We start from the raw sequence: 14,887 nt of genomic DNA on the forward strand, positions 1-14,887 counted from the left end.
CAGGTTATCTCTGTCTTTTCTTAGATTACAGCCAGGTGTGTCTTCCACAATAAAGCCCTTCATCTTTAATCCACAACTCCTTAGGAAGTGGATATTTACTAACTCAATTTGCGTGTTGACGATATTAAATAATGATACTTTGGACTAATGTGATCAAAGAGGAAGGATGCCGTAATCATTTCACAATAAATATAAATGCATGCAGGAAAATGCAGATGTGCTAATCAATAACATGAATTGGTTAGCTTCTGTTATGTGAGCTTGTGATCGGTTGCTGCAAAAAAATCAGAACAGGTTGTGTGAGTGAGTATTATTATTATTAATAATTAATTTTTTCAGAAAACATATGTAGTGTCTCACACACTATATATTAACAAAAAATATATAAGGATTTGAGGAACTGGAGAAGGTCATTTGACTGGAACATTGCACATGAAAATATAACACAAACTTGAGTAGTGTGTGGGATGTTTTTCTACTTCTGAAAATGTTAAAATATTAAAAAAATAAATAAAACTTGTGCTCAGTGTGTATCTGCAGCCACTGAATGAATTTATCGGAGAGAAATATTGATATTTTAATGATTCAGCCTGCAATAAACATCCCCACAACTCAGACATAAAGCTGCATGTATGTCCTTGAGCAAAACTTTCCATCTAGTGGATGAAATCCTATAAATCAGCCGGTGGATAAATGAGCTTGGCCCGATACTTGATGCTTTAGATTGTATCTTGTCCTGAATGTTAGCCCACATCCATCACGGATGAAATACAGGCCCGATATGCTGCACTGCAGGTGATCTCTTGATCTTGTATGGACAGTTGAATCTCATATGCCATTTACATGTTTTATGCTTGACTGTGTGTGTTTTGTTTGCAGCACAAGCTGCAACAAGATTCATTTCTTGGCAACTGGTTAATATTCAAAATCTTAGTAAAGAAAGTTAGGATGTTCTGCTTATCATTATTGTTTTGTTTATTGTTTCTTTCTTAATCAAATCAAATTATTTAGTGGATTTAGTTACGGATATTTATTTAGTTAAAAGAGTTTTCTGTCAGTAAGGGGAAAATAAGATTGAAATAAATTCCTTAATGTCATCAAAGGCTGCCTTTATTTAATTAAAAATACAGTGTGGAATACTATTACAATTTTAAACAACTGTTTTCTATTTAAATATATTTAAAACGCATTTATTTCTGTGATGGCAAAGATGAATTTTCTAATCTTCAGTGTTACACGCAGTGTGAATTTTGATCGATTTAATGCATCTTTGATGAATAAAAGTATAATCTTACTGACCTTGAACTTTTAAGTCTTTTTACACAAATTAAAACGGTCTAAACCCTATTCTAAATCTACTAACAAATCCTGTCAACAAATGCATGTGTTAAGGGAGAGATGTCTAACCTTTATGTCTGTCTGGCAGAAGCAGGCTTCAGGTGGTAGGTCCTTCTTCCGAAAAAACAAACAAACATCATCTGGCCCATTCTCCGAGTACTGGGTAGCATCTGCTTCAGAGACCCCATGGGAAAAGAAAGAAAGTGGTTTCAAAGAAAAAAGAAAAAAAAAAGCTTCTTCAACACTTCCCATGTGCAAGAAACTGACTGTTTCTGCTGGCTGTCCACATCCCAGGAGACCGATGAAGACTGTAAGGGAGGTAACCAAGGCCCAAGAGACTACTCCTGATGTCTAAGTCAAATGTGAACCTTTTTCACATGGGAACCGCGTTGTGACATTCAAAGCTAATAATTAAAGAAGACAGTGTGGCATTTACTATTAACTTTAACTCAAAACACAGGCTAATAGTAAATGTCAGTCAGTACATCCCAATTCGCGTACTTATGCACTATTCTATTCCGTTTTGTAGTGCGAGTAGTGTGTTCAGGCTAAAAATTCCAAAAAGAAAAAGCTCTTAAATAACCGAAAGTGTGGAATGTTGGACACTTCATGCACTCAGGCCAGGGGCTATCAGACTGTGATTATAAATGATAAAATAACCTTATATAATTCTTCATACACTACGTTTGAATACATATGCATAAACAGTGTGTTAATGTATAGTGTGTCATTTGGGATGCAGCTACTGTCTCCTACATTTGTTAAGAATGAAAATTTGTTAGGAAATTTGAACATTTGTCAGGAAACACATATTTGACCCTGGACCACAAAACCAGTCTTAAGTCGCTGGGGTATATTTTTAGCAATAGCCAAAAAAAACATTGGGTATGGGTCAAAATTATCGATTTTTCTTTTATGCCAAAACTCATTAGGATATTAAGTAAAGATCATTGTGGTCCAGGGTCACATATGTATGCATTTTGATGTTGCTATACGAGCATCTGTGGTTAAAAAGTATTAAATTTGTATTTTTTTGAAGAAAATGATAAATCATTAGATAAGACCCCTATTTCTCAGCTGGGATCGTGTAGAGCCCTTTGAAGCTGCATTGAAACGGCAATTTGGACCTTCAACTCACTGGCCACCACTGAAGTCCATTATATGGAGAAAAATCCTGGAATGTTTTCCTCAAAAACCTTAATTTCTTTGCGACTGAAGAAAGAAAGACATCTTAGATGACATGGGGGTGAGTAAATTATCAGGAAATTTTAATTCTGGAAATGAACTAATCCTTTAAAATACTGTGTATGAAATAATGTGTACTCATTATTTGCTTTTCACTAAAGCATGAAAATATACCTTTACAATGTGTTTTCATTTGATTTATTCGAGCTAGTTTTGCCTCAAACACAATAGCTGTTTCTCAATTTCAAGAACGAAAAGAGCGGACTTGTCTTGCCAGGCTACCATGAAAGAACAAACTTGGAAGGACGTGAGATGCGCTGTGATCTTGCTGCTCAACGGACAGTCCCAGCACGTTATAAGTAGCAGACAGCAGCACACAATGCACAATAAATAACACATAACATCACAAACAAATGTCATAACCTATTAAAACATTTCTTTCATATTATTATAGACAATATTTTCATATTATTTTATATCTTTTTATTTTACTTCATGTATTTGCGAAAATGTTTAGGCTATGCATATATACATATATTTAATGTTACCTATGCTTTGGCAATGTTATTTAAAAATATATTTTTAATATGCTAATATGCCTAAAATATATGCCTATATTTTTTATATGCCAATAAAAAAAAATTTCTTCAAAATTTTTTTTTAATATGCCAATAAAAAGTACGACGAATTCGCGAGAGAGCGCACACTGAACAACAAAACTAAAGCATTTCAGCGATGACTCATCTGAACGCTTCTGATTGGCCATTGCATTCATAAGCTCAACAGACTCGTGTGTGATTGGTTATAATGCGCAACACTGTAAAAAAACGCTAAATCTAAATTTAATGCTGCAGTCAACACTTTTCATTTAATTTTCATTTTATTCGCGACAGCCGTAATGGATTTAGTTTAACTGTACAGCAGCATTTTTGTTTCTAATACCGGAAACCGATAGCGCGGATATTACGTCATTGATAGGCGACAATGAACCGGGACGAGCCATCATTTAAAATTGGAATTTCTCTGGATTTACAAATCCTTGGAAACTTTTGGGATAACGTAAGTGCACAACTGCCAATACTATAACACTCTGCAAGTTGTTTTTGGATATTTTATTATAAAAATCTGTCATATTCTGCCTTTAAGTCTCCTACAGGCTTTCGTATGTCATCCGCCCGCAGCAATTACCTCTTTAAACAATCTAACAACCAGCATGGATCAGCAAATAAACAGCTTGGACTAGTTAATAACCAACTTTTACCAATCAATAACCAGTTTGGCCCAGCTAATAACCAGTACTAGCTAAAAATAAGTTAATTACCAGCTTAAACAACCAGCATGGATCAGCAAATGAAATGTTGGACTACGGTTCGATTCTCTCAAGTCTGCATTCGATGCATCCATGTAATCAAGAACACATCCGGGTACTTTCATGCGCCCTCTGTATTTGCGTTCTTGAGTATTGGAATTAAACTTCGACGGTTAATGATGACGTAGAGTGAGAACACAAGGATGCAAGATTGCTTAAGAATGCATACTGAGAAATGGCCAGTGTGATTTTCGGCAAATCAAGATCTTGCAGCAACAGCGCATTTTTCCGCTTGGGCGAGCGCTTCACTGACAGCTTACCTCGCGCATTAAATCACCCGCATGCCAACAATCTTGATAAGCCATAGCAATAGAGCAGAGGCGCCAAAGCTACTGTCAATCTGCTCGCTCGGAAGCTTCCGTAACTGGCACAGATTTACAGATAATTACAGTTGTTTGGCAAATTAAATAATTTTACATACTTGTTCCCAACATTTTATTAAGCTTTAAGTGACATCTCTGATGACAAAGGATCCATTTATAATCATGTTCATATTAATTAGCCCACAAACTCATTTTCTCAAATGGCCTGGGTATGCAGAGCTTTCGCAGCGTGTATGGACGGAACGTCCCTGATTTATAGTGGTAATTCACCTTTAAGTGTGCAGCTTTTGGTGACAGCTCTGCATACTGGAAGCTTTTTGGTTTCAGGATGAGTAAAGACATTCCCTGTTCATCCAAGAGGTTACATTTCATTCAGTGGTTGCTAGACGCTTCAGACTTAAAGCCAATAGTGTACAGAGGCCAGTGTGCCATCAGGCCTTTCAGATTTTTAGCCCATAGTCCAATTCCATCTTACTGTAGAAAGGTCAGAGACTGTTAAAAATAACAATGGGTTGTGTATTATTACCAGACACACGACACCCATAGGGACATGGGAAGGGTCATCATCATCCATATGTTGTAAATAACAACAGTAGGAGTCTTGACGTATTGTTTAGCATCATATACAGTCACAAGACATGAGTAATGACAGTGACGCTGTATGTTTAGATCTCTATGGAGAAGCACTATACAGACAGTTGATGACATGCCCAGAGGAACCTAAGCCTAAGTTGATTAATTTTCTTGTACCTGTGATATAACAAGCATTAAGTGAGCAAAAAGGACCTGTCTATCTTGCATATGAGAGCGATTATAGTTAAATAAGCCAGAAAGGAAAACCAAAGTGATATATTCCATTATAAGAATGCACAGAATCCCCTGCGCTTTTGGGAATATATATATATATATATAGTCAATTGAATTTCAATGCGTCATATGAATGTAGTTAGTTTCCTCATAAAGGATTTCAGTACACAGTCTTGCACCCTTTGTCGAGCTTGGTGATTTTTTATTTATTTTTTGAGTTGAGCTTGTTGTTTTTCTTCATCAGTCTTTTTTTTAAAAGATTTATTTTAAATGCGAAAAAATTAAAAAATACTTCCAAATCCAAAGCCACTGAAAAATAGTGACACAGTGATCTTCTTCTAGCTGTGTTGGAATGGACTGCACACGGAGAGGAGGTTATTTCAGCTCCACACTTAGTGCTTCTGACTGTAAAAACAAATCAAGTTAATTTGTCCAAGCAGATTTAAAGTGTTTCCATCTTGAATTAACAACAGTGCTGTTAGGTTCATAGTTTTCATTGCCTTTAGTTCTCCAGGCCTCTGGCGCAAATGATTACACAAGCAGATGCTGGCTGCAAATTAAGGTGCAACTTGATAAAAACTGTTGTTGTTTTAGCCAGGCCACTGAGAGAAAACTATATGAGAACATAATTCTGAGTAAGATCATCTTTCAGCATTATTCTGTCACATAGTTCATGGTCTTCCACCAATCGAGTCTCGCCAGAGGTTCTCATGAGGCCGAGCTGTTCTCTCCTGAGGTTTATGCTTGTCATATCAGGCCCATTCCAGAATTACTAAGAAGCTATCTAAATTATTTTGGGGCTGGGAAGTCCACACCATCGGTTGCATGCTTGGCCGGAGCCCTTCAGAAGTGAGCACGACCAGTGAGATGAGATTATGTGTTTTCCCGTATATGCCCAACCCCTGGCATTCACTGCAGACAGGACATGAATGTTATGCCTAATTAGCCCAGCCTCAGTAATGTACTAATCAAAAGCAGAAGGGCAAATAAAAATCATCCAATTGCATGAGCTGGTTAATAATTGGCTGTTCTGGGAGTTTTCTTCTTAATGGGAAACACAACGCCATTTGGTGACTCTTTCTTTGGCACAGGAGATTGTGGGTATGACATGAATTTAAAGATGAAGATCACTTTGTGGTTGCCTCCCAGGCTAAAAAATTTTTTTATTAATTCTGCAGAGTGTTTTTTGGGATTTCCCATTGGGACAAAGTGATCACATTAAGTAAAAACATTGTTTATGCATTTCTTGTCTAGACCTGTATATTATTCAATTTATTGGTCAGTAAGGCTGAAATCAGTCAACAAAATCCTATTTTAAAATCTGCTTTCTGAAATATTGATTTGTTACTCATTTATGGAGATATCATATGAAATCAAAATTGTAGTTTTATAAAGACCATTTATATGCTAGTGTACTTCAAAAAGGCAACACAAAAAAGGCGAAGATTTAGCACATTTACAGTATGTCTTTAAATATATATATATATATATATATATATATTAATATTATAATAATATTTTAGAATATTAACGTTCTAAATATGCTTTTTATATAGACAGATACATAGTAGACAATAAATCTAATATATTTTATAACATTATTAATAATTTTATGAATATTTTACATTATTTTGGGCCAATAAAATGTCTCTTGCCCAATACCATCTCAAACAATCATTGTTTTGCCGTTCTGTGACATAAACTAAAGGTTATTGGCTATTTAAATTAAAAGGATAAGCACTTCATTTTTTTAACAGAAAATTCGTCAAAAGTACTGCTACGGGTTTTTTTTCTTCTCCAAAAGCATAAAATCTCTCTCAAAGCTCTAGTCATGTGTAGAGAATCTCAGTAAATGAGCTAATACAAATGTGTTGGACAGAAATGAGTGGAGTCATTGAACCGATGCCAAAAGGAGCTAAACTCTTTTTTAAATGGATAGTTCACCCAATAATGACAATATTTGACCCCACATTCACTGTATAGACTAAAAACATTGTTTTCCAAGACATATTTCAAAATATCTTCTTTTGTGTTCTACAGAAGAAAGAAATGCATACAGGTTTGAAAAGTGAGTATAAATGATGGCAGAATTTTCATTTTTGGGTGAACTATTCCTTTAAGGTCTAAGGTCATCAGGGAGCAATACTGTTGAGCTCAGCAAATTGCTTCATTTCACTCCACATTAAACTTCACAGAGCACCAGATATGATTGCACAGATATTGACTTCTTTTCCCTGGGTCAGAAATATAGGAATGAATGTTTGGGGAGATTGAGAAGAGAAAACTGAGATGAAGCGGGAGGTAAATGTTCATTACAGAGTCTTGTGTCAGTGTGTGCTTGTAATACATGATGATGGGTATTTACTGATGTGTGGCATCAGCTATCTCCCAAGAGACAAGCAGCTGTTTCCTGCTGTTTCCTGCTAGTCATCCGCTGGTGCTCTGGCTGGGGATCATAGATAACCTCACCGATCATTGCAGTCAACAGAGATGCATCCTCCTCTGCGTCAGAAAACAAATAGAAGCATGTAAACACAGATCTGCTTTATGTGATTACAGTGAAAACTTCCATGATATTACACAGGCCTCTGCGGCACACAGTCCTTCATGAGTCTCCAATCTTCATTACCATCGTTGACACTAATTACAGTGGATAGCTTTCATTAGCATTGGTGTAATTGGGTAAATCTCACAGCAACATTTCCAGCTCACAATTCACCCCAAAATCAAAAGAAAAACAAAATTGCATTTTGCATAATTAAATCAAGACTATTTTTAGGATTATAAATGAGATTATGTTCAGGAGCTGAATTGTGAATTGTATTTTTGTTATTTTTGTTTTTAATAAGATTCTGATGAGTGTAATACATTATTTTTTTAGACTATATCAAGAAATTGAAAAGGAAAAAATTCCATGTTGCAAATATGCTTCATAATGTAAATAATATTTTTACATATTTTAATATTTTATTATTACAAATTAAATTACATAAAACATTACATATATAAAATGTTATAATAATTGTTAAAATATATTACAATATACTGTATATACAGTGGGTTCAGAAAAGAATCACCACCCTTTAAAATATTCACATTTTGTTGCTTTGCAGCCTGAAATGAAGACAGACACATTTTTTGTTTTATCCAGCTGTATTTACTCAGTGCAACTTATAACATCCAAGTCAAAGATATAACACCAACATGTCAGAAAAAAAAATAAAAACCAGAATCACTGAGTTGGAAAAAGGATCACCCTCTTCTGTCAGTATTTTGTTGAACCACCTTTTGCTTTAATTACAGCCTTTCTGTCCACACGAACGCGATTATTTTTAAAACCGCAGCTTTTTCTACGCGGTTTGGCCGTTCGTCCACACGCAAACGCAGCACCAGTTCACTGAAACCGAACATTTTTGAAAACGTCTGCCAGGGTGAAGATTTTCAATAAATGAAAGATTTTTTTTGGCTTGTGACGTCAGAGCCTGCGCTGTTATCTCCGCCTACTGGAAACTTTTTCAGGCTTCTGATTGGCCAACATGGCTTTACGGTTGAGGTTATATCGCCACCTATTGGTTTGGCATGCTCTTGACAGTGCTTCATAGCATGCGTTTGCGTTTTCATGTGGACGGAGATTTTTTTTTAAACGGAAGAAGGAAAAACTCAGTTTATGAAAATACCCGTGTACGTGTGGACATGGCCTAAGTCTGGGCTCTGACTAGGCCATGCAAGGACATATTTAAGGACAGATTTTCCTCAAGAATTTGACCGTATTTTGCCGCTCATAGTTGATAGTTTGCTTCACCTGCACTACCAAGGACTGAAATGCTCCAGGAAAGCTCCTTTCATGCTGAGCTCATCAAATGACCACAGCTGATCACAGTTGAATGTCAAATGGCTTTGTGTGAGAAATTGATTAGCTACACCTGATTGATTTACAAGTAATTTTTAGGAGGGGGGTGATCCTTTTTCCAAATCAGTGATTTTTATTTAATTAATTTTTTTCTGACATGTTGGTGTTATATCTTTCACTTGAATGTTATAAGTTGCACTGAGTAAATACAGTATACAATAAATACAATTTTAATACAATTAACTATTAATAAAACAATATGATTATAATAATATACTGTAAAAATATAATTCACTAAAATATATATTATTTATTTATTATATAATTTTTAAAAATGTTGTATTATTTATTATTTCTAGATTTGTGACAGGTTTTTATGACATTCATGCAAGTAAGACAAGGCATATTCGTTTCAGTCGTACCAGTTTATTACAGTGCCATTTGGAAACTGATGATTAACATGCATTACCTTGAAATACATAACTGACAATTCTCACAGGAGCATGACCAGAAAATGCTAGCTAGACAAACAGGTAATGAGCAAGTATAGAAGCTGAAATGGCTCATGTAGCTATTCAAATGAGAATGTAAGTCTGTGAATACACGTATATCATTCTAAGTCGATGGGCTGAATCAATAGACTTTCTACACACACCACTGTAAATCAACGCAGAGAAATCACTTTGACACCTCATTGCCTCCGTATTCAGAGAAATAAAAAGGGGGTTTGGACTGATAGTGACAGTTTGAAGGCTTCGAAAACTGATTTTATCTAATCAGTGATGCAGTAAATGTTTTGAACACCTTTATGAGTTCTCTGAAAGGACCACAGGTAATTCTAGCTCTCAAGACGGCTGAGCTCAACTGTTTGCTGTGGTTTGGTATAGATATGTTACCATGACAACTGAGGTTTGCTTGAGCTGAAGAGAAGCCAGATCAAGATCTGTGTCCTGGTTCCCACACTCCCAGAGGGTGCACCATGTCACAAGCATCGGACCCTGCGCTGTTTTCCAAATATTCGCATATATTATATTTACCTCTTAAAGGGGTCATATGATGCTATTTTAAAGATCATTATTTTGTGTATTTGGTGTAACAGAATATGTTGACATGCTTTAAATGTTCAAAAAACACATTATTTTTCAAATACTGTACATTATTGTAGGTCCTCTATGCCCCGCCTCTCTCAAACACGTCAGTACTGTTCGGGTTTACAGTGTGGGGGCGTGTTAGAACGAGCCGTTTTAGGTAGGTGTTGCTGACTCTTAACTTTTATAAAGAATATCTCTTTGGATTTGAGACTTTAGTCTTTGCAACTTTACAGATCTTCTTTATGCACCAAGAGCTTGTAACACTCCAAAGAGAAAGGAAAACTTGAAATCGCATCATATGACCCCTTTAAAAAATACTCAAGTTCCCACAACCACACTCAAGCTAAGTGAGATTTCAACTTTCATGTCAACCATCTTTCTGATAAAATAAACAGAAAGTTGTTTTTGTAAGCGATGTGGGGTTGAACCTCATATCTGCTGAATGGTTAATAGACTTATGGGGAGTTCTGTTCTGTTCTTAACAGATGTGTGTAAATCCAGTGTGTTTCCCCTTGAGCCACACACACGCCATGTGGTGTACTGATCAGGACTGAGGACGCCTACGTGCTAGGAGTGAATTCAGTAATCTGCACAAACCCACAGTCCAGGTTAACCAGGCTCTATCTGCACTGGTACAGCATTGTATCATTTATATGTAAATTAGACTTTGATCATTTTTTTTCTGTGAAGGCAGTGCTATTTACCCGGTGCATCCAATGTTGCTCTTTTACAGCCCACAGAATTATTTTTTATTTATTTATTTAGTATAAATGATTTGATGGCTAAAACCCATGCATTTCAGTTTGTGCAATAGTAAATTCCCGCTACTAAAAAACAACAACAACAACTTTGAATTCATTGATTTTAATGGTAATGGTGTGGCACAGAGGACGTATCCAAGAGTTTACGATCCGTTATACCAGGGATATTCCTGGGACATTCCCAATCTTTTTTGTCGGCCCTTTGACCTAAAATATTTGAAGTCCCCCTGAGATTTTAAGTTAATATTTCAATAATTAAAAAATACATTAGCGTATTCTTGATTCTCTGATGTTGGTTAATGGTCACATGACATGCAGGCAAGCAAATAAAATATTTAAAGCAATAGTTCACAAAAAAATTTTTTTTTTTTAATTTACTCAACCTCAGGCCACCCAAGATTTAGATTAAATTGTTTCTTCATTGTAATTGATTTGGAGAAATTTAACATTACATCACTTGTTCAAATCCATCAATGATGGATTTGCTTCTTACAAACACACAGTATTATGCTTCACAAGATTTTAACATATGGACAGGAGTGGTGTGGATTATTGTGATGTTTTTATCAGCTGTTTTGGACTCTCATTCTAACAGCACCCATTCACTGCAGAGCATCCATTGGTGAGCAAGTGATGTAATGCTGAATTTCTTTAAACTTGTCCTGATGAAGAAACAAACTCATGTACACCTTGAATAGCCCGAGGATGAGTACATTTTTAGTAGATTTTCTTTTTTTTGGGCGAACTATTCCTTTAATCTTTTTAGTAAGTGTTTAATTTTATTTTTAAATTATTAATGTATTTTAATTTTACATTTTTATTATTTAATTAATTATTAGTTTTTCACTCACTGCAGTTCCTTCATAGACCTCCAGGGTTTTGCAAACTGGAGTTAGGGAAAACCCTTGGTATGCTGACCAAATGTTGAGAAACTTGTTGCTGCAACACATACAGATGTACGTAGGCATCCGTACACCAATAAAAAAGTGAGTGGAGTTGTGCTTGATTTCAAACTGGAATGGTTTGACAACCTCAAACACGTTAGACATTCCTGTCCATCAGTGATTACTCCGCGTGTAGGTGGACCAAGGTTAGCCAGTTTAGGTCAATTGCTGGTCATGGTGGAGCAGCAGTTTGAAGAAAATCTTGCTAATCAAGTTAGTTAAAGTTTGCTAACTGTCAACATATTTAGGAACTAGTAACCTGAATAAAAACACATGGCAAGGAAACTTCCTGTGGTTTATCACAGCACTGTAATGCATTAAATATATACAAGTTGTGCAAGCAACGCACTAGACAAGCATTTGAGTATTTGCATACTTATTTATGGCCTCAGGGAGAGTATGCATGCTTTATTTATTTCTTTATGAAGACACATGGATCCTGAGCAGGTTTGGGCAAAATACAGAATTGCAGATTTGGCTCCTGTTGAGTTCATAAGATGGAATATGATTTTTTTTTTTCAGACCTGTTAAGCCAATACTCAGATTTTGTCTTAGACAAACATTGCTTTTCTAGTTAAAAATATTCAGTCATGGGTATGATTTTTTGTATTTATTTTAATTCTACTTCCTTACATTCAAATCCAAAACGCATTTTGCATTCTGTTAGCTTTCTTAATTCAACTGAATTGGAATTTAAAGGGGTCATATGATGCGATTTCAAGTTTTCCTTTCTCTTTGGAGTGTTACAAGCTCTTGGTGCATAAAGAAGATCTGTAAAGTTGCAAAGACTAAAGTCTCAAATCCAAAGAGACATTCTTTATAAAAGTTAAGAGTCAACCACACCTACCTAAAATGGCTCATTCTAACACGCCCCCACATGTCTACATCACTATGTGGAAATATTAGCATAATGCCACCCAAATGTGCACGCAAAGAAAGAAGGCGTAACTTTTATTCTCGCTGTGCGATGTGGGGTTGAACCTCATATCTGCTGAATGGTTAATAGACTTATGGGGAGTTCTGTTCTGTTCTTAACAGATGTGTGTAAATCCAGTGTGTTTCCCCTTGAGCCACACACACGCCATGTGGTGTACTGATCAGGACTGAGGACGCCTACGTGCTAGGAGTGAATTCAGTAATCTGCACAAACCCACAGTCCAGGTTAACCAGGCTCTATCTGCACTGGTACAGCATTGTATCATTTATATGTAAATTAGACTTTGATCATTTTTTTTCTGTGAAGGCAGTGCTATTTACCCGGTGCATCCAATGTTGCTCTTTTACAGCCCACAGAATTATTTTTTATTTATTTATTTAGTATAAATGATTTGATGGCTAAAACCCATGCATTTCAGTTTGTGCAATAGTAAATTCCCGCTACTAAAAAACAACAACAACAACTTTGAATTCATTGATTTTAATGGGAATGGTGTGGCACAGAGGACGTATCCAAGAGTTTACGATCCGTTATACCAGGGATATTCCTGGGACATTCCCAATCTTTTTTGTCGGCCCTTTGACCTAAAATATTTGAAGTCCCCCTGAGATTTTAAGTTAATATTTCAATAATTAAAAAATACATTAGCGTATTCTTGATTCTCTGATGTTGGTTAATGGTCACATGACATGCAGGCAAGCAAATAAAATATTTAAAGCAATAGTTCACAAAAAAAATTTTTTTTTAAAATTTACTCAACCTCAGGCCACCCAAGATTTAGATTAAATTGTTTCTTCATTGTAATTGATTTGGAGAAATTTAACATTACATCACTTGTTCAAATCCATCAATGATGGATTTGCTTCTTACAAACACACAGTATTATGCTTCACAAGATTTTAACATATGGACAGGAGTGGTGTGGATTATTGTGATGTTTTTATCAGCTGTTTTGGACTCTCATTCTAACAGCACCCATTCACTGCAGAGCATCCATTGGTGAGCAAGTGATGTAATGCTGAATTTCTTTAAACTTGTCCTGATGAAGAAACAAACTCATGTACACCTTGAATAGCCCGAGGATGAGTACATTTTTAGTAGATTTTCTTTTTTTTGGGCGAACTATTCCTTTAATCTTTTTAGTAAGTGTTTAATTTTATTTTTAAATTATTAATGTATTTTAATTTTACATTTTTATTATTTAATTAATTATTAGTTTTTCACTCACTGCAGTTCCTTCATAGACCTCCAGGGTTTTGCAAACTGGAGTTAGGGAAAACCCTTGGTATGCTGACCAAATGTTGAGAAACTTGTTGCTGCAACACATACAGATGTACGTAGGCATCCGTACACCAATAAAAAAGTGAGTGGAGTTGTGCTTGATTTCAAACTGGAATGGTTTGACAACCTCAAACACGTTAGACATTCCTGTCCATCAGTGATTACTCCGCGTGTAGGTGGACCAAGGTTAGCCAGTTTAGGTCAATTGCTGGTCATGGTGGAGCAGCAGTTTGAAGAAAATCTTGCTAATCAAGTTAGTTAAAGTTTGCTAACTGTCAACATATTTAGGAACTAGTAACCTGAATAAAAACACATGGCAAGGAAACTTCCTGTGGTTTATCACAGCACTGTAATGCATTAAATATATACAAGTTGTGCAAGCAACGCACTAGACAAGCATTTGAGTATTTGCATACTTATTTATGGCCTCAGGGAGAGTATGCATGCTTTATTTATTTCTTTATGAAGACACATGGATCCTGAGCAGGTTTGGGCAAAATACAGAATTGCAGATTTGGCTCCTGTTGAGTTCATAAGATGGAATATGATTTTTTTTTTTCAGACCTGTTAAGCCAATACTCAGATTTTGTCTTAGACAAACATTGCTTTTCTAGTTAAAAATATTCAGTCATGGGTATGATTTTTTGTATTTATTTTAATTCTACTTCCTTACATTCAAATCCAAAACGCATTTTGCATTCTGTTAGCTTTCTTAATTCAACTGAATTGGAATTTAAAGGGGTCATATGATGCGATTTCAAGTTTTCCTTTCTCTTTGGAGTGTTACAAGCTCTTGGTGCATAAAGAAGATCTGTAAAGTTGCAAAGACTAAAGTCTCAAATCCAAAGAGACATTCTTTATAAAAGTTAAGAGTCAACCACACCTACCTAAAACGGCTCGTTCTAACACGCCCCCACACTGTAAACCCGAACAGTACTACTAACTTATAAAGATTAAGAACACTGCAATTAAAGTCTGTTAAATCGTTGATGCAACTTATA

The sequence above is a fragment of the Sinocyclocheilus rhinocerous genome, unplaced genomic scaffold, assembly GCF_001515625.1.
Source record: "Sinocyclocheilus rhinocerous isolate Xijiao unplaced genomic scaffold, SAMN03320098_v1.1 scaffold993, whole genome shotgun sequence".
NCBI lineage: Eukaryota > Metazoa > Chordata > Actinopteri > Cypriniformes > Cyprinidae > Sinocyclocheilus > Sinocyclocheilus rhinocerous.